The following is a 19,358-nucleotide window of genomic DNA, read 5'->3' as shown; positions in this document are numbered from 1 at the left end:
AATAATGACAATTACAACAATAATGAATGAACACTTATTTTAACTTAATATAATACATAAATAAAATAAATTTAGCCTCAAATAAATAATGAAACATGTTCAATTTGGTTTAAATAATGCGTGTTGGAGAAGTGTTGGAGAAGAAAGTAAAAGTGCAATATGTGCCATGTAAAAAAGCTAACGTTTGAGTTCCTTGCTCAGAACATGAGAACATATGAAAGTTGGGGTTTCCTTTTAACATGAGACTTCAATATTCCAAGGTAAGAGGTTTTAGGTTGTAGTTAATATAGTATTTATAGGACTATTTCTCTCTATACCATTTGTATTTCATATACCTTTGACTATTGGATGTTCTTATAGGCACTTTAGTATTGCCAGTGTAACAGTATAGCTTCCGTACCTCTCCTCGCTCCTACCTGGGCTCGAACCAGGAACACAACAACAACAACCACCCTCGAGGCAGCGTTACCCATGCAGAGCAAGGGGAACAACTACTCCAAGTCTCAGAGCGAGTGATGTTTGAAACGCTATTAGCGCGCACCCGGCTAACTAGCTAGCCATTTCACATCGGTTACACCAGCCATTAGGCTGAATGGTTTGAAGTCATAAACAGCGCTGTGCTTGCGAAGAGCTGCTGGCAAAACGCATGAAAGTGCTGTTTGAATGAATGCTTACGAGCCTGCTGCTGCCTACCATCACTCAGTCAGACTGCTCTATCAAATCATAGACTTAGTTATAACATAATAACACACAGAAATACGAGCCTTTGGTCATTAATATGGTCAAATCTGGAAACTATCATTTCGAAAACAAAATGTTTATTATTTCAGTGAAATACGGAACCGTTCCGTATTTTCTCTACGGGTGGCATCCGTTAGTCTACATTTTCCTGTTACAATGCACAACCTTCAATGTTATGTCGTAATTACATAAAATTCTGGCAAATTAGTTCGCAATGAGCCAGGCTGCCCAAACTGTTGCATATACCCTGACTCTGCGTGCAAGAGAAGTGACACAATTTCACCTGGTTAATATTGCCTGCTAACCTGGATTTCTTTTAGCTAAATATGCAGGTTTAAAAATATATACTTCTGTGTATTGATTTTACGAAAGGAATTGGTGTTTATGGTCAGGTACAGTCATACAACGATTGTGCTTTTTCCGCAAATTAGCTTTTGTTAAATCATCCCCCTGCGTTGCATCGATTATATGCAACGCAGGACACGCTAGATTTTTATTTTTTTATTTCACCTCTATTTAACCAGGTAACCATGTTTCAGCATGATAATGCACGGCCCCATATCGCAAAGATCTGCACACATTCCCTAGAAGCTGAAAATGTCCCAGTTCTTCCATGGCCTGCATAGTCACCAGACATGTCACCCATTGAGCATGTTTGGGATGCTCTGGATTGATGTGTAAGACAGCGTGTTCCAGTTCCCGCCAATATCCAGCAACTTCACACAGCCATTGAAAAGGAGTGGAACAACATTCCACAGGCCACAATCACTAGCCTGATCAAGTCTATGCGAAGGAGATGTCGCGCTGCATAATGTAAGTGGTGGTCACACCAGATACTGACTGGTTTTTGATCCACACCCCTACCTTTGTTGTTAAGGAATCTATGGCCAACAGATGCATATCTGTATTCCCAGTCATGTGAAATCCATAGATTAGGGCCTAATTCATTTATTTAAATTGACTGATTTCCTTACATGAACTGTACCTCAGAAAAATCTTTGAATATGTTTGATATTTTTGTTCAGTGAACATGGGGGAATAGATAGTAGCCACCTGTTTAACATTGCAGGAGTTATATTGTCAATGTTCTGGTATGAGACAAGAGGTCAATGTTAGGATGGGAGCTGGGCTTGTTTGTGTTAACCTGCTCTATTTTCCGTATGTAGTGTTATACAGTATGACATACCTTGTTGCTTGTTTACATGGCTTAAATGACTGTCTGAGATTTGAATCAGATGAGCTGATCCATTACTCATGAAAGGGGGAAAATGAACATAAAGTTTAGATCATGTTGACAATCATGTTGTAACCATGGTGTCTGCTGATAGCAGTATTTTGCGACATCTGAAAAACACAGTAATCTTGAACACTGTGTACAACTGTAAAGCACAAACTCATAAGTACCTGGAAACGTCTTCATTTGTGATAGTAGCAAATCTAAGAACAATGAACCTGCTGCCGCGATCACCTCACCACTGAGTCTCAGCAGTGCACAACACTGGCCCCATAAGGCCAAGTGAAAAACATAATATTCATAGGGGTCAACGTGCCAATTTTAGCAGCGTAGCCAATGGTGTAGCTGGAATCCTGCTTCAGATACAGGAGGGGCCAGATCAGGTTTCCTTGCTGAGACACGAACACACAGGCAGTAAAAATAAAGGGACACAGCGTCCCTCACTTCTAAATGTGAAAAGTCCCAAAGACACATTTATCACTCTCTCCTACTGTATCAACATTATAAAGACATTAAGAAAACCTGTCCTATCTAGTTACCACGCCAGTGGTCTTGTGACTAGGGAGGACATACCGTCTGGTCTTCTCCTGTGCAGATGGGCAGATGACATGTAACAGGAATCCACAGCGTCTATGACAGCACATGACCTCACATGATGGATGCAGGAACATGGTAAATGCAGCAGTGTGTATTTGACAGGGTAGACAGGCTCTTCAAACATCAGACCAGGCCCTCTGAAGAGGACAGCACCATCCATGGCCAGGACATGTCAGGGTTTGGAGAGGAGGGTGGCCGGGTTGAGGCCGCGAGGCATGCAGGAGATTCACCAAACTTGGGGTTATTTCTGTATGTTCTGTCCTTGCGGAGGAAGAGAGTATAGGACACAGGGTGTAAACTTATAGAACTTTGGCTTTATTATTGTGCAGTTGAAAATGAAAAAGCCAATCTGAGCTATAGTAAATGTCGTCCAAAAATTGCTTGAACAGGTTAAAACCCGCTCATTAATACCCAGCCACCATATTCTTATTTATTCTACTTCTGGTACAGTCATTTTAATTCCATAGCGGCACATGACCTCCCGCTGCCAGTTCTCAAAATATGCTGCTAACCGCTGTCAGGGCAGACCTGTTAAGTAATATGATTCATTCACCCACACTCTAAAAGCTGAAACTGCAGCGTGTGATGTAACGATACAGTAATAACAACCTGCAGAGATCCAGACTGCTGAGACGGAGATGGATTCGGTTTTCATTTTGGAAAACTATCCATTCATAGATTGGACCCACGGCCTCCTCTTAAAGGGCCGTCTTTATCGATCGTTTTGTCTTCCCCTTGGGGGATTACCTAAAATAGCAGTACTTATTTTCTTTCTTACCGTATCATAATACAAAATAGATTTGCATGGACATGAAATATTCAAGTGTTTTGTTACATTTTGAACTTCCCAGTACGAGAACCAATAGTGAATAGTTTGACTACACTAAAGGTGGCTGGACTTGTCACTCTGAACTTTTCCTTACATTCATGCTTGCTAGGATGGCGATTCAAACTCAACATGACCTGAGGTGGGGAAGGAGGAGTCCTAGCTCAGACACACTGTCACTAGAGCTCTCTCTTTCTCTCTCTCTCTCTCTTGGGTTCACCCTTACTTCCCCCTCTGTACTGCTCCCTCTCTGTCTCACACAGGTGCGCACACAAACATACACACAGCTGAAACATGCACACACAAATAACTGAAACATAATCCAAACAAGGGACTGGGCTATCTCTAATGAAGATAAATGCTTCATCCTAAGGGCTGTGGTATACAGTATATGTTAGACTGAACTGGGCATGTAGTTGAGAGCATTTAAGTGGGTGGCAGGCTGAGGGTGTTTAGCTGTGTTGTCGGGGTTTTATGGCTTTTCACACAGGGTTGGTCAGTCTTTCAACTTCCCTAAGAGCTTCCTGTCAAAAGGCAAATCCACATGAGCTGGACAGTCAACGACATGTGCCATGATATTAATGAACGAATCAACCTCTTGTGGGCTATAGGCCTTTGTTGTTCAGATCACCTTGGTGATGTCTCATTAAGCTTTTTGAATAAACAAAAACAATATAGCTAATATAGATATTTAGATTTTGTGATCAAGGATATGTGATGGCACAGACCTTACTAATGTAATGTTGTTGTGTTCCCATGGGCATGATGACTCCACTAGTCTTCCAGACTGAAGAGAGGTTCTGAAATTACTGCAGTTCGGTGTACACCTTTGTACAAAGACAATATAGCCTACACTTTAAAGTTTGTTTGTCTGTTTTTAATCTCCTCTGGTAGCCAACTACTGAGAAAAGGAATTGACTCCTGTATGAACTCATAACTTATTGAGTCACTACTCGTCAATCAAAGCCATGAAAGGATGGAAACTGAAACTGATATGCCTTGATGCTAAAACACAGTGGAAGCCTCTCACATGATTTCAGCAGCGCGGCACCAAGTTTCCCTACTGAATCATAAGCAAGGTGCTGCCCTCCTCTGGTCAGGAGAGGGAGAGTGGTTTGCCTGGTCCCCCACCAGGGGGTATAGACTTTCTTTTCTCATATTGTCACACTTCTCTACGGGGGTGTCACAGCGCATGACTGTCACTACACCCTGCAGGCTTCAAAGGTTTCCTTCCTGTCCATGGAGCTCAACTCACAATGGAGGAAAATGTATTTGTGTGTATTTTCCTCTGGGTCACAACACACATCCTATGTGCACATTCTCAGGAGAGATGACAGAAAACGTCAATAACTATTTTTTTCTCATTGAGACACAGGACAAGGTCTCCAATTCTGCTGCATTGTTTTATTCTCAATTCACAAAGGCATAATTACAGGCATTTAAAGACTGTACAAAAGGTTAAGAAGAAGAGGTGTAAAAAATATAGAAAATATACAAATACATTCAAATCAATAACAGCTCCAGTTGTTCAATATGCTGAATAAATTAGAGAATAAATATTGATGGTGGTCATTCAAGTTGTCCGTCTTGCTCTGATCCTTGTTCTGGTTTTGGCTCTGGTTCAGGCCGGGGTTTTTGGTCTGGTTCGTGCTCTGGTTCTTCTGACTCATGGTCATTGTGGTTTAACTGGGCATACTCAACTGAGCCTTGCTGAAATAGACAAAATAAAATAAAAAAATACAAGAAGAAGCCCGTGTCTGTTTCTACAGTATCTGTGTATTCCAGCAGTTTCCTCCTCCTGTGTTGAATCTTATTTTCTCCATAAGGGGTCCCTCTAAGACAAAACAAAGTCATAAGGTCTATGTACTGTATGTAGAACAGTACTGTTACGTACATGAGTGTATTTGTTAGTACATTGCTCTACTTACGCCGTCAGCTTGTTCGGACTTTGACTCACCTGCAAACACAAGAGCAGGAGACAAGCTCAGGAAAACAACACCCTCCACCCAGAGCCTCCTCCTTCCCCAAAACAACACCCTCCACCCAGAGCCTCCCCCTTCCCCAAAACAACACCCTCCACCCAGAGCCAAAACAACACCCTCCACCCAGAGCCTCCCCCTTCCCCAAAACAACACCCTCCACCCAGAGCCTCCCCCTTCCCCAAAACAACACCCTCCACCCAGAGCCTCCCCCTTCCCCAAAACAACACCCTCCACCCAGAGCCTCCTCCTTCCCCAAAACAACAACCTCCACCCAGAGCCTCCCCCTTCCCCAAAACAACACCCTCCACCCAGAACCTCCAGCTCTCCTCAAGACTGACACCTTGGGCTTATCGCATTACTGTTACTAGTCAGTTTCCCTGCCGACAAGCCCATTGTTTGACAATATAGAGGCAGGCCAAAGCCCATGATTGTTTTCTCTTCCCCTGCGCTGCAACATTGTTTGATACAAATACTATTGACATTTTGAAGGAGTAGGTCAATTACTCAACAATGGGAAATATGGTTGGCGTGTGGGTTCTTATTTCAGGGGTTAACAAGGGAGCAGTCTGTCCTCTGACTCCGCTTGACAGATGCACCCTGTGTTTGGGTTGGATTATAATAACAGGAAGTTCCCTTTGGCGAGAGCAGGAAGTGGACAGCTGGCTAAGTGGCCGACTTAACGGCACCCTCTCTCACTGACAATGCAGATGTTTAGAGCTAGGCCTGGTTTCCTGCATGGCACATTTCTCAAACCCCAGAGAAGAAGCCCATCTAATTTCTGTTTCTTAGTGTGTAGAGGGCTTCAGTGAACGTTGAACAGGATGTTAGTCTTACCTTGATTCGAATTCCGCACTTCGCTGTACACAGTGTCTGTGCCTTTCTTCACGGGGGCTAGAAATGCATATACAAATGCTTCATGGGGACATAATCAAAAAATGCAAGTGGACAGCTCATGATTATTTGACATTAAGCAATAGATTAATAATAATGTTGACATGTGTATTTGAAGCCTAGCACCTCCCAGCGAAGAGGATAGGTCAGTCTCTTACCTCTGGTGGGGTCTACCTCCTGGGGATGGACCTCAGTGTATTGTGGCTCAGGTACCTCAGTTTCCTCGCTGGTCTGGTCGTCAGACTCTACAAGTCACACTTAATGTTAGACATGAATAGTCACATAGTTAATGTTCCACCTGTTGAAATGTAGGAGTTGACCTCATGAACTCTGGTACACTCACCTGAGCCTGAGACGTGATCACTCCAGACGCTCCTTCCCATGACCCCAGGAGTGACTGCAAAACACAGAGACCAGGGGTCAGTCATACAGGACACCGGTCACATCCAATTGGATGAAACATTCATTGCTTTGCCATATTAGGTATGCATCCCCTCACCTGCTCTTTACCCTGAGCCAAGCTAGGAGGAAGGAACACAGAGAGGAAGAGAGATGACATCCTGAGAGGATGAAGGGTTGGAGCAAGGTTAGGGCTGAGATGGTAGGGGTCTGCAAGACTCCAACTTTCTATCATGGGCCAAAGGTTTAGTAGTGTGAAGTCCTGACAGCAGATATAGGTTATACTGTACAGTAAATCAGTAGACAGATCTTACCATTGGCAGCCTCATTGACTTCTCCATGGGTCAGTCTCAGAGTCTGGTATGTTTTAGTGCTTGCTGGCATCCTGAGAGAGGGGAACAAGAAAACACAATGAAAACAGGAAACTCCTATATGACCTTTATCGCTTTAATATTCACATCTTCCCAAATAAAGAATTGTGCATCACTGTACATTCAATGGTTTGTGAATAGACTATGGTAGTATGATGAAATCAAAGCCAGGCCTACTCACACTGACAGTTCCACTGTTCTCTCTCTTCTGAATGGAAGAAGGCATTTCTTAACGAGGATGATGATGATGAGAGACACTGTGAGCTGGATGCAGAAGGCTGCGATCAGCCCCTTCTTCCAGCCAGCCAACTTCACTGCAGACAGCAAGGTTACAGAGGTTACCTCAGGTCAAGTTCAGCCACAGTGAATTAAGCTAAATGACTTCTAGTCACACACCAGTGTGTTTGTGTGATAATACTTTCATCTGCAAGATCCCTTCCCCTCTCACCTTCAACAGTGACCATGGCACTCCTTTGGCTGTCATTGGATGGGTTGTTAGTGACGCAGTAGTATCCGCCTCCATGCTCTCTACTGACACCTTGAACCGAGTGGGATAATCGCATGTCATTGGTGGTCTTGGACACAAGGGGCAGGGCACTCTTTGTGTGATACCATGTGTAGGTGATGGGGGGCGTGCCCCGCTGGACAGTGCAGGTTAGGGTCAGGTCCTCCCCCTCAGCCACGTCCCCCATTTTGGGTGTCAAGGTCAGTACTGGCCTGGACACTGGCTCTGTGGGGAATTAATGTTGTTGAGTCATTACAGTAAATCTACTATGTCATCAGTTAGACTGACTGTACCAGCATCTCCCTTTTATAAACTAGAGCCATATGTAGGTGTGTGTATGTATGTATGTATGTATGTATGTATGTATGTATGTATGTATGCATGCATGTACATTGGTTCTGTTATAAATAGGTGGTGTGGCCAACTCACCTATGATGGTGGCAGTGCGTCGGAGGTGCTCTCCTGAGCTCTCCATGTAGGGCTGACTGGGGTTGTTCTCGGCCTTGCAGGAGAAGCTGTGGATGTCAATGCTCCTATGGATGGAGGTGATGTTGAAGAGGGCCAGATCCCAGGGACTGTGGACCACCCTGAACTCAGCTTGTCTGTGGGGGCTCAGCAGGGTGTAGGTGATGGGCAGACTACCGTTGTCACTCTGACACTGTAACTGGAAGGGCTTGCCCAGGATCAACCTGCCCCCTACCACGCTCAGAAGAGGGACTGACACAGGCACTGACAGAGGGAGAGGGGGAACAAAAAAGAGAATGAATAAGACAGAATGAGACCAGAGAAGAGAAAAACTGTTAGAAAATAAAGCACATGCAATGTTTGAGAATGTTGAATGAGAGTGTTTTTAATATGACCCCATCCACTGTCAGAACAGAAATGACAAGATTGTTATAATGCTGTTATTTCATCAAATGGTTGTTTTATGCAACATAATAAGGGGTTGTTAGAACACTCATATATCTGTGTGTGTTCTACTGAAAGTGGGCCTCTAGGAGATTTAACACTGACAGAAGATTTACAATATCTTCTGGGTGATAAACCTAACAAGACCGCATTCCATAGCATGATTAGTGTCTGTGTGCCTGACTGGAAGCTACCAGGGAGAGATGGCTCGGGGCCAGACCCTGGTTTCTACACAATGAGAAGTTATTACAGCAGATACTTATAATTCACAGCAGACAGTATCTTTCATACAAATCTTAAACTTGTAACCCATTCTATACATCTGTTGTTTGTCATGTAGACTGAAGGGGGTGTATCTTGGCTATAAAATACTTTTGTACCTTTGTATCGAGGCTCTCAACGAATCATCTGAGGGTGATTCGTCGACCAGCCATCATTATCGTAGGGCACTCAATCGATTCACTTTATATGTGTGGGTTGTATTGACCTGCTTCCTTATTAATAAGTGAATAACGATTCAGTTTAAGTATAGCTGACTTGTGGAATAAGTTTGTCTCTCCTCATTTGAAGGTAAAGAAATTAACCACCACACCACACAGAGAGACTCACCTTTGCCTTGAGGACAATCTGTGTGCTGTTTTTGAAGATCTTTTTGGTTTGGCCTCTTCCTAGGGCTTGGGCCTGGCAGGAGTAATTTCCATTAAGGGAGGGGTGTGCTGTGGCTCTGTAGTTCCCTCCTGATGTCAGTAGGACCTGGTTGCTGAACAGGGAGTACTTCACGTCCCCAATGTTGATTCTCTCATGGGAATAGCGGTCAGTATCACAGTTCAGTGTGAAGCGCTCTGTCTCAAACACCTCTCTGGGATTCATCACCAGGACTTGCTTGGAAAACAACTCTGTGGGGATCAGACAGAAAAAGCAGAGTGTCAAACATTAAATTCAAAGATACTTTGGCATGGTGAAACATTGAATTCAAAGACACTTTGGCATGGTGAAACATTGAATTCAAAGATACTTTGGCATGGTGAAACATTGAATTCAAAGATACTTTGGCATGGTGAAACATTGAATTCAAAGATACTTTGGCATGGTGAAACATTGAATTCAAAGATACTTTGGCATGGTGAAACATTGAATTAAGTTAGAAAACGCTCACTATTACATGTCATGTGTCCCAACCTTTTACAACACAGTCAGACATCCAATACTTGCCTTTGACTTTGATGCTCTCATAGGCTTCTTTCTGAAAATTGCCTCTGTCCGCCTTGCACACATACTCCCCAGAGTCCTCTGCCAGCACTCTGAGCGAATGACTGAGACTAATGTAGGCTGTCTTAAGCACCCTCTTGTCCTTGGTCAGGAAGACCGCCACATTGGGTGGGGGCAGACAACTCGACAATGTCACCCTCAATCACATCTTTACCAGCCTCCCGGGTGGCGCAGTGGTTAAGGGCTGTGCCACCAGAGACTCTGGGTTCACGCCCAGGCTCTGTTGTAACCGGCTGCGACCGGGAGGTCTGAGGGGCGACGCACAATTGGCATAGTGTCGTCCGGGTTAGGGAGGGATTGGCCAGTAGGGATCTCCTTGTCTCATCGTGCACCAGCGACCCCTGTGGCGGGCCGGGCGCAGTGCACGCTAACCAAGGTTGCCAGGTGCACAGTGTTTCCTCCGACACATTGGTGCGGCTGGCTTCCGGGTTGGATGCGCGCTGTGTTAAGAAGCAGTGCGGCTTGGTTGGGTTGTGTATCGGAGGACGCATGACTTTCAACCTTCGTCTCTCCCGAGCCCGTACGGGAGTTGTAGTGATGAGACAAGATAGTAGCTACTAACAATTGGATACCACGAAATTGGGGAGAAAAAAGGGGTTAAATTAAATAAACATTTTTAAAAAATCACGTCTTTACCAGGAAGAATGTTCATGACGGGTGTGATGAAAAGTTCTTAATGATACAACAGAAGAACAGAGCAACTCTTTAACCCAACATTTATTTTCTTACGGGTGTTCAAATATGGAAGCACACAGAAGCATAATGCCCATAGCTACTATAAATCTGAACCGGTACCTTCCAATAACAAATGCAACAGTTATAGTCAGCATTCAACCCCACTCTTACCTTTGACCATGACCTTGACAGTGTTACTGTTGATGGACCTCCCAGCGTCAGGCAGCATGGTGATTTCAAAGTAACAGCACAGGTGTGTGTCCCCAGCATGCTTCAGCTCCAGCCTGGTCTCCACTGAGTTCCCACCTGCTTGATCTTCTCCTGGTCCTGGTAAAAGTGGAAGAGCAGGGAGCCAGACTCATCTGGGGCGCTGCAGGTAGCTGCCACCTCATCCCCCTCAAACAGGATCTGGGAGGTCCCCTGCAGCACAGGCGTCTGCAAGCCTGTGGTCGAACAATCAGTGTCAGTCACTAGGATGTCACATACCATGCATCATCAGGAGGAAAATACTTGATACTGTATGTACCTACATATAATGGATTACGAATGAAGATATTTTTATTTTATTTAATTTAATGAACCTTTATTTAAAAAGGCAAGTCAGTTAAGAACAAATTCTTATTTACAATGACGGCCTACCCCGGCCAAACCCTGACCCGGACGACGCTGGGCCAATTGTGCACCGCCCTACGGGATCTAGAGATCTAGAGAGTTTTACCAGAAAGTCAATATAATCATGGATCCATTTCAGCAGTACCTGTGACGGTGAGTCTGTGGGTGCTGCTGCCTTTGCTCTTGTCTTGAACTATGACCTGGCACTTGTAAGTGCCAGAGTTGGCAGCCCTGGCCGGGGTGAGCTGGTGAAGGACCGCAGGTTCGGTGGTATTTTTGGAGTAGACCAGGACATCGTCTCTCAGGAAGTTGAAGCTGTGTGTCAGGGGGTGGGACTGGTGATGGCTGACGCTGACCTCACAGTTCAGGTCCATAAAGGTCCCACTGGTTACCTCACCACTTGGGTCCAGTTTGAGTGTCACACTATCTATGGAGAATACTAGACAACCACACACACAGACACACAAAGACACCATGACATCCAAGGCTAATGCAGACTACTATTTGGGGTACAAAATACCCAAGGCTAAATGGACTATTCTTCAAGACTAGCCAGAGAGTTCCCTCTATGCTTTCTCCTTTACAGTGCAAGTAGAGTCCTCCAGACTGAGGAAGACCCTTCCCTGGTGCGTGGCGGCCCTCCACTCCACTGCACAGTAAGCGGGAGGTGTGCCTGGCGACCCTCCACTCCACTGCACAGTAAAGCAGGAGGTGTGCCTGGCGACCCTCCACTCCACTGCACAGTAAGCAGGAGGTGTGCGTGGCGGCCCTCCACTCCACTGCACAGTAAGCAGGAGGTGTGCCTGGCGACCCTCCACTCTGCTGCACAGTAAGCAGGAGGTGTGCCTGGCGACCCTCCACTCCACCGCACAGTAAAGCAGGAGGTGTGCGTGGCGGCCCTCCACTCCACTGCACAGTAAGCAGGAGGTGTGCCTGGCAACCCTCCACTCCACTGCACAGTAAGCAGGAGGTGTGCCTGGCGACCCTCCACTCCACCGCACAGTAAAGCAGGAGGTGTGCCTGGCAACCCTCCACTCCACTGCACAGTAAGCAGGAGGTGTGCCTGGCGACCCTCCACTCCACTGCACAGTAAGCAGGAGGTGTGCCTGGCGACCATCCACTCCACTGCACAGTAAAGCAGGAGGTGTGCCTGGCAACCCTCCACTCCACTGCACAGTAAGCAGGAGGTGTGCCTGGCGACCCTCCACTCCACCGCACAGTAAAGCAGGAGGTGTGCCTGGCAACCCTCCACTCCACTGCACAGTAAGCAGGAGGTGTGCCTGGCGACCCTCCACTCCACTGCACAGTAAGCAGGAGGTGTTCCTGGCGACACTCCACTCCACGCACAGTAAGCAGGAGGTGTGCCTGGCGACCCTCCACTCCACTGCACAGTAAGCAGGAGGTGTGCCTGGCGACCCTCCACTCCACCGCACAGTAAAGCAGGAGGTGTGCCTGGCAACCCTCCACTCCACTGCACAGTAAGCAGGAGGTGTGCCTGGCGACCCTCCACTCCACTGCACAGTAAGCAGGAGGTGTTCCTGGCGACACTCCACTCCACGCACAGTAAGCAGGAGGTGTGCCTGGCGACCCTCCACTCCACTGCACAGTAAGCAGGAGGTGTGCCTGGCGACCCTCCACTCCACCGCACAGTAAGCAGGAGGTGAAGGAGGAAGGAAAGGAGGAAAACACTAACAAACACAGAGCAACCGTCCCCTCCCCTGGGATGTCTGTGGCCTTACCTTGGCTCCTGTTCGCACTCAATACCAACAACATTATTGGGCCTGAGCTGACACAACAAAGTGGGCATTTTGTTCCATATCCTCCCTGGTAATGCTTTTAGAATAGGTAACACATACAGCTCAGCCATGCAGGAGAAAAGGCTGAGACCTGAGCCAAAAGTACTTTGGAGCCAAATTTGTGACTCAGCCTTCGGGAATAGATACGGTCTGTTATTACAGTTATATGCCACCAGCTCCCTCTCAATACCCCACCAAGAGCTCAGAATGAACTAAGTTGCTGAGAAAAATAAAACCATTACAGTATCTGAGAATGTAGGGGGATCAAAGAGGTTCAACATCTCAGAAGCTCATTCAAATGCTGACACAAAACAATGAAACCAGCTGCGTATTCTGCTTAAAATACCTTCAATAAATCGAATGAAAAACATGAAAATGTCAAGGAAGCCAGACACTCACAATACCCATTTCCTACAAAAATAACTATTTTGTGTGAGGCATAAAAATAGGCGCTTATCAACCGTAGAGAGGACCAACTGCCATCAAACTGTCTCTATGCCGGGACTCTTCCAGCTCTCTGGTGCATTTATTAAAGTGGCATCAAACACAGAAAGTAATTGTATCTCATACTTACATGACTGAGCTCCTGCCCCTTGCCCTGTGAGTGGAGATAAGTGGAGGGAGACAGAGGAGGAGGATTAAGAATAGAAAGCAAGTGATGTGAGAGACAGACATACATATGAACTAAAGGTAACCTATCTGAGCTCAGAAAGTAGAGTGCTGGGTCCTTACAGAGGGTGAGCAGACTGGTCAGCAGCAGATGCAGGTAGAGTGGTGGGGAGTCCATCCTGAGTGATGACACTGATAGAGCACCACAGCCAGGAGCCAGAGTGGCAGGCGCTCACATGGGGACAGGGGAAGAAGGGAAACACGGGCTGGGCCACAGGGAATGAGAGGTGAAGTACGCAAGGAGCAGGAAGTTGGAGAGGGCGGGGCATAATTGTCTAAGTGTGTGTGTTACGCATTTGTCTTATCATTTGCCTTCTTTTTGTATCATTGACCAGGAAATGACCACTGCTTCCTCAGGATATGCAAGTTCCCAAATGTAAAGTAAATTGTAAAGTGAATTCAAAGTTGATTAAATTGTTTTTCCCCTCACCCATCTACACACAAAACCCTGTAATGGCAAAATGACATGTTTGCAAATTTATAGAAAATTAAATACAGAATATTTAATTTACATAAGTATTCACACCACTGAGTCAATACATGTTAGAATCACCTTTGGCAGCGATTACAGCTGTGAGTCTTTCTGGGTAAGTCTCTAAGAGCTTTGCAAACCTGGATTGTACAATATCTGCCCATTATTAATTTCAAAATTCTTCAAACTCTGTCAAATCATTTCAAATCTTGCCATACATTTTCAAGCTGATTTAAGTAAAAACTGTAACTCGGCCACTCATGAACATTCACTGTCTTCTTGGTAAGCAACTCCAATGTAGATTTGGCCTTGTGTTTTAGGTTATTGTCCTGCTGAAATGTGAATTCATTTCCCAGTATCTGGTGGAAAGCAGACTGAACCAGGTTTTCCTCTAGCATTTTGTCTGTGCTTCATTCAGTTTATTTTTTATCCTGAAAACTTTCCAGTCTTAACGATTACAAGCGCACACATAACATGAGCAGCGACCACTATGCTTCAAAATATGGAGAGTGGTACTCAGTAACGTGCTGTATTATATTTGCCATAAACAAAAAGTGAATTGCTTTGCCACATTTTTTGCAGTATTACTTTCAGTGGGGTTGTTGCAAACAGGATGAATGTTTTGGAATATATTTATTCTGTACAGGCTTCCTTCTTTTCACTCTGTCAATTAGGTTAGTATTGTGGAGTAACTACAATGTTGTAGTTTTCTATCACAGACATTAAACTCAGTAACTATTTTAAAGTCACGTTTGTCCTCACGGTAAAATCCTGTCCGGCAGCTGAGTTAGGAAGGACGACTGTATCTTTGTAGTGACTGGGTGTATTGATACACCCTCCAACGTGTAATTAATACCTTCACCATGCTCAAAGGGATACTCAATGTCTGCTTTATTCATATTTTTACCCATCCACCAATAGGTGCCCTTCTTTGCAAGGTTTTTGAAAACCTCCCTGGCCTTTATGGTTGAATCTGTGTTTGATTTTCACTGCTCGACTGAGGGATCTTACAAATAGTTGTATGTGTGGGGTACAGAGGTAAGGTAGTCAATCAAAAAATCATGTTAAACACTATTATTGCACAGTGAGTCCATGCAACTTATTATGTGATTTGTTACGCAAATGTTGACTCCTGAGCTTATTTAAGCTTGCCACAACAGAGGGGTTGAATACTTATTGGCTCAAACATTTCAGCTTTTAATTAATTAATTATTATTTGTATATTTAAAAAAAATTACACTTCGACATGATGGGGTATTGTGTGTAAGCCAGTGACCCCCAAAAATCTCAATTGAATCCATTTTAAAATCAGGCTGTAACACAACAACATGTGGAAAAAAGTCCAAGGGCATGAATACTTTCTGAAGGCACTGTATTTGTTATTGTCAGTAGTTAAGTATTAATTAAGCCTTGCCTGGCTTTGTTAGAGTACATGACTTCAACAAGTGTGGATTTAAACCTATAGATAGGACCCTGGTTGATTGGCAGACATGATATGATGTTATGATATAATGAGTCTGAGTGTTGACTTTGAAGCCAAACCCATGCAGGAGTGTGATGAGTGTATCGAGGCGTTCATCCCGCCTGGCTCTCCCTGCTCACTACTCAATGTAGTCTTTGATACCACCTGCTGTTAATCTTCCAGCAACACAGCAGGGGCTCATACAGTACGATCTGAATCTTATTCTAACCTCTCATTACAATGATGTTAAAAATAATGAAAGATGACAAGAATCCTTAGATAGATAGAAGATATTCTTAGCAATATCATCTTCGTCATTAACGTCAACTCTCCATCATTCATGTCCGCTAATGGAAATTGAGATTTGAATAAGATACACCAAAATGTACCTTGCCCATGTGCTCATTGTTTATGAATGATTAGCAAGTCTAACAAAACCCTTGCTAGGTTTTAAGGCAGTATGACACATAAAGGGTTAACCAAAAAGGTTACGTCTGTAGCCAGGAAATTAAATATTACAGTCAGTGGGAGAAAGTCAAACCGAAAGAGTGTGCTTCATTACTGCTTACCTTGTTATGACCACTTCTTTGCTCCCCCTCAGACAAAAGCTTTGGGCAAGTTTTTTATTTGTACCTTAATTTAACTAGGCAAGTCAGTTAAGAACAAATTATTATTTTCAATGACGGCCTAGGAACTGTGGGTTAACTGCCTGTTCAGGGGCAGAACTACACATTTGTACCTTGTCAGCTCGGGGATTTGAACTTGCAACCTTCCAGTTACTAGTCCAACAGTCTAACCACCAGGCTACCCTGCCACCCCAGGGTAGGCTAGTGGTTCTGATGGTTCCGATGAGATCTACATAGTACACTAATAGGGGCTTGACAAACAGAGAATGTCTGCAATAACTATTTTGTCCAAAGAGCATATTTTACACACACTGTTTGTTCACATTATGGTGTGAATTCCTCAGTCCTGATTGCAATTCTCATATCTCACCACTAAGAGGTGCTAAAGGCTCACAGGAAAAAGGGCCACAGCAGCCAACATCACCTACTCTATGTTCTTCTCATCGCATCCACATCTGCATATGGCCCGTAGCCTGTAATGTTAATGTAGCATTGGAATATTAACCTCACTAGGGTACATGGGACGGTAGCGTCCCACCTGACCAACATCCAGTGAAATTGGGGGGAGCAGAAATGAACCTGCCAAAATTCTGGAATAGTACCTTTGCTGTAGGTATTACTACAGGAGTCATGTAATAAAACCCAAAGCCAGTACAGAGCCTGAGGTGTTGCCCTAATTGCTGCTGTCCTTGTATTCTGTTTTGCTGTCCTGTGTTGTGTTGTGTTGTGTTGTGTTTTGCTGTGCTGTGGTGTGTTGTGTTCTGTTATGTTTTGCTGTGCTGTGCTGTGGTGTGTTGTGTTGTGTTTTGCTGTGCTGTGTTGTGTTGTGTTGTGTTGTGTTTTGCTGTGCTGTGGTGTGTTGTGTTGTGTTGTGTTTTGCTGTGCTGTGTTGTGTTGTGTTGTGTTGTGTTGTGTTTTGCTGTGCTGTGTTGTGTTGTGTTGTGTTTTGCTGTGCTGTGGTGTGTTGTGTTGTGTTGTGTTGTGTTTTGCTGTGCTGTGGTGTGGTGTGTTGTGTTGTGTTGTGTTTTGCTGTGCTGTGGTGTGTTGTGTTCTGTTATGTTTTGCTGTGCTGTGCTGTGGTGTGTTGTGTTGTGTTTTGCTGTGCTGTGGTGTGTTGTGTTGTGTTGTGTTGTGTTTTGCTGTGCTGTGGTGTGGTGTGTTGTGTTGTGTTGTGTTTTGCTGTGCTGTGGTGTGGTGTGTTGTGTTGTGTTGTGTTTTGCTGTGCTGTGGTGTGTTGTGTTGTGTTGTGTTTTACTCTGCTGTGTTTTGGTGTGGTGTATTGTGGTGCGGTGTGGTGTGTGTTTTTGCGTCTCCATATGACCCAGGACCTGAGTGATGACCTGAATTCATTAAACATTCATGGGACAGGTTAGTGCTTTAATTGCACCGCTGGCTCATGGGTTTAGTGTGAAAAGCTTTGTTTTCTCACAAAGTCACTGAGGGGTCCAGCACCCAACCACATACTGTACCCTAAGTCTTTCGGACTCAATGTTGCATTATAGCTGGAAGCTAGCATGCATATATAGATGTAACATCCCCTGTGCAGTCATTTGCTTACATTGCTTACATAAAATGCCTTATTTCATGTTTTGTACTCATGCTTTTAAGTTTTCACACATTGGACAAACTGACTTTTCAAAGTCACCTGCTTTACACTTACTGTATATTAACACAGACTCCCTGTGCACCTAATTTAAGCTAAAACATACTGTTTCACTGCCCTAGATTGTCATAAACAGTGGAGTTGGCAAACATTCTTCTACCCAGGATGCTGCTGTGTGTAATTGGCGCCCATGGCCAGTCTGTCTGTCCACACGAGGGTGCACAGCTGACTGTGACTGATGTACAGTAGAGATGGAGCTGACTGTCTGAATGGATCTGGCTGAGCTCCTCGTCATGATGCTCAGTCACTTGGAAATCATCCTACAGGTCCCACAGGGAGGGGAAGAGTCACCCGCCTGCTGTGGCAGAGGCAGGGGTGAGTGCAGCACTGAGGTGGTGGGGGTGTTATTTGAGCAGAATGTCTGTCTACTTGACATTTTCTCATTGTTTCTCTTATCAGGCATACATTACATTCAGTGAATGACCTCCAAAACCGACGATAGTGTTGTTGAGAGAATAGAGTGGCAGGCTGCATGTGTTTGTATTCGCCATTAAAGAGCATTCACATATGAGAGTGATTGATGGTGCCCTGTAGCGCTGCTGTTGAGGCGGTCAGTTCTCTGTGGGTCGTGGGTACAGAGGTCTGATTGATGTCATAGCCCTGGGCGGCATTGCCAAAGCTCCCCTCCTCTCTTCTGACTGGCTCAGGCTCTGCACACTGCACTGCTATGCTTCTGCCTATAAGACCTCTCACCGTGCCAGTAATGCATGTCATCAATACCAGAGAGGGAGAGGGAGGGAGGGAGGCAGGGAGGCAGCGAGAGAGAGAGAGAAAGAGAGAGTGGTAAAGGGCTAGAGAGAGAGGCATGGAGGGAGAGAGAGAATCATGTAAACTGCACATTAGCAGCCTACTAAATGAGAGCACCATTGTCTTCTAACTATAAATCAGACCAGCAGCGCCAGTATCCTCTTACTAACTCGTTAGCATTTCTCTTTGTGATGTTACCCTGGAATTCATCTCTGACTTTGAATTAGTCTCAGCTAATTTAGCTTGTATTAGATTCAACCTCCAAAAACTGTAATGTACTAGCCTCATTTCAAGCTTCTAATGCACATTTTTTTCATAGATTCTGCACATCAACTAGTGAAGTAGCATGACACATGACGACAACTTTTGGGCCTTGAAGCAGTAGAGCACATCTCTAGCTGAATGCTAACATTCCTACTATCCAATAGGACTGGTATGAGAGTGAATTGTTATTGACATTGTCATTATTGAATTGGTGTAACACAGTAAAATAACACAGATATATACATAAATCATTGCAATGATCAATGTAGCCACCTCTAGCTACAGCCTTTTATCAATACTTGGCACTATACTTCACATAGGCAGTTATAGGAAAGCAGTGATATTCTATTCTGACTGTGCTGCTGCTCCAGTTTCAACTATTCTGCCTTATTATTATTCGACCATGCTGGTCATTTATGAACATTTGAACATCTTGACCATGTTTTGTTATAATCTCCACCCGGCACAGCCAGAAGAGGACTGGCCACCCCACATAGCCTGGTTCCTCTCTAGGTTTCTTCCTAGGTTTTGGCCTTTCTAGGGAGTTTTTCCTAGCCACCGTGCTTCTACACCTGCATTGCTTGCTGTTTGGGGTTTTAGGCTGGGTTTCTGTACAGCACTTTGAGAGATCAGCTGATGTAAGGGCTA

General features: G+C 44.8%; 1 pseudogene; it reads right to left on the bottom strand.

Moving 5' to 3' along the window:
- Positions 1–4,967: 4,967 nt before the first annotated feature.
- On the bottom strand, positions 4,968–13,594 carry LOC139424003 (platelet endothelial cell adhesion molecule-like; annotated as a pseudogene).
- Positions 13,595–19,358: the final 5,764 nt, after the last annotated feature.

This window comes from Oncorhynchus clarkii, chromosome 13, assembly GCF_045791955.1.
Source record: "Oncorhynchus clarkii lewisi isolate Uvic-CL-2024 chromosome 13, UVic_Ocla_1.0, whole genome shotgun sequence".
Taxonomy (NCBI): Eukaryota; Metazoa; Chordata; class Actinopteri; order Salmoniformes; family Salmonidae; genus Oncorhynchus; species Oncorhynchus clarkii.
Note: the sequence above shows the minus strand (reverse complement) of the source record. Positions and strands in the feature narration are given on the sequence as shown.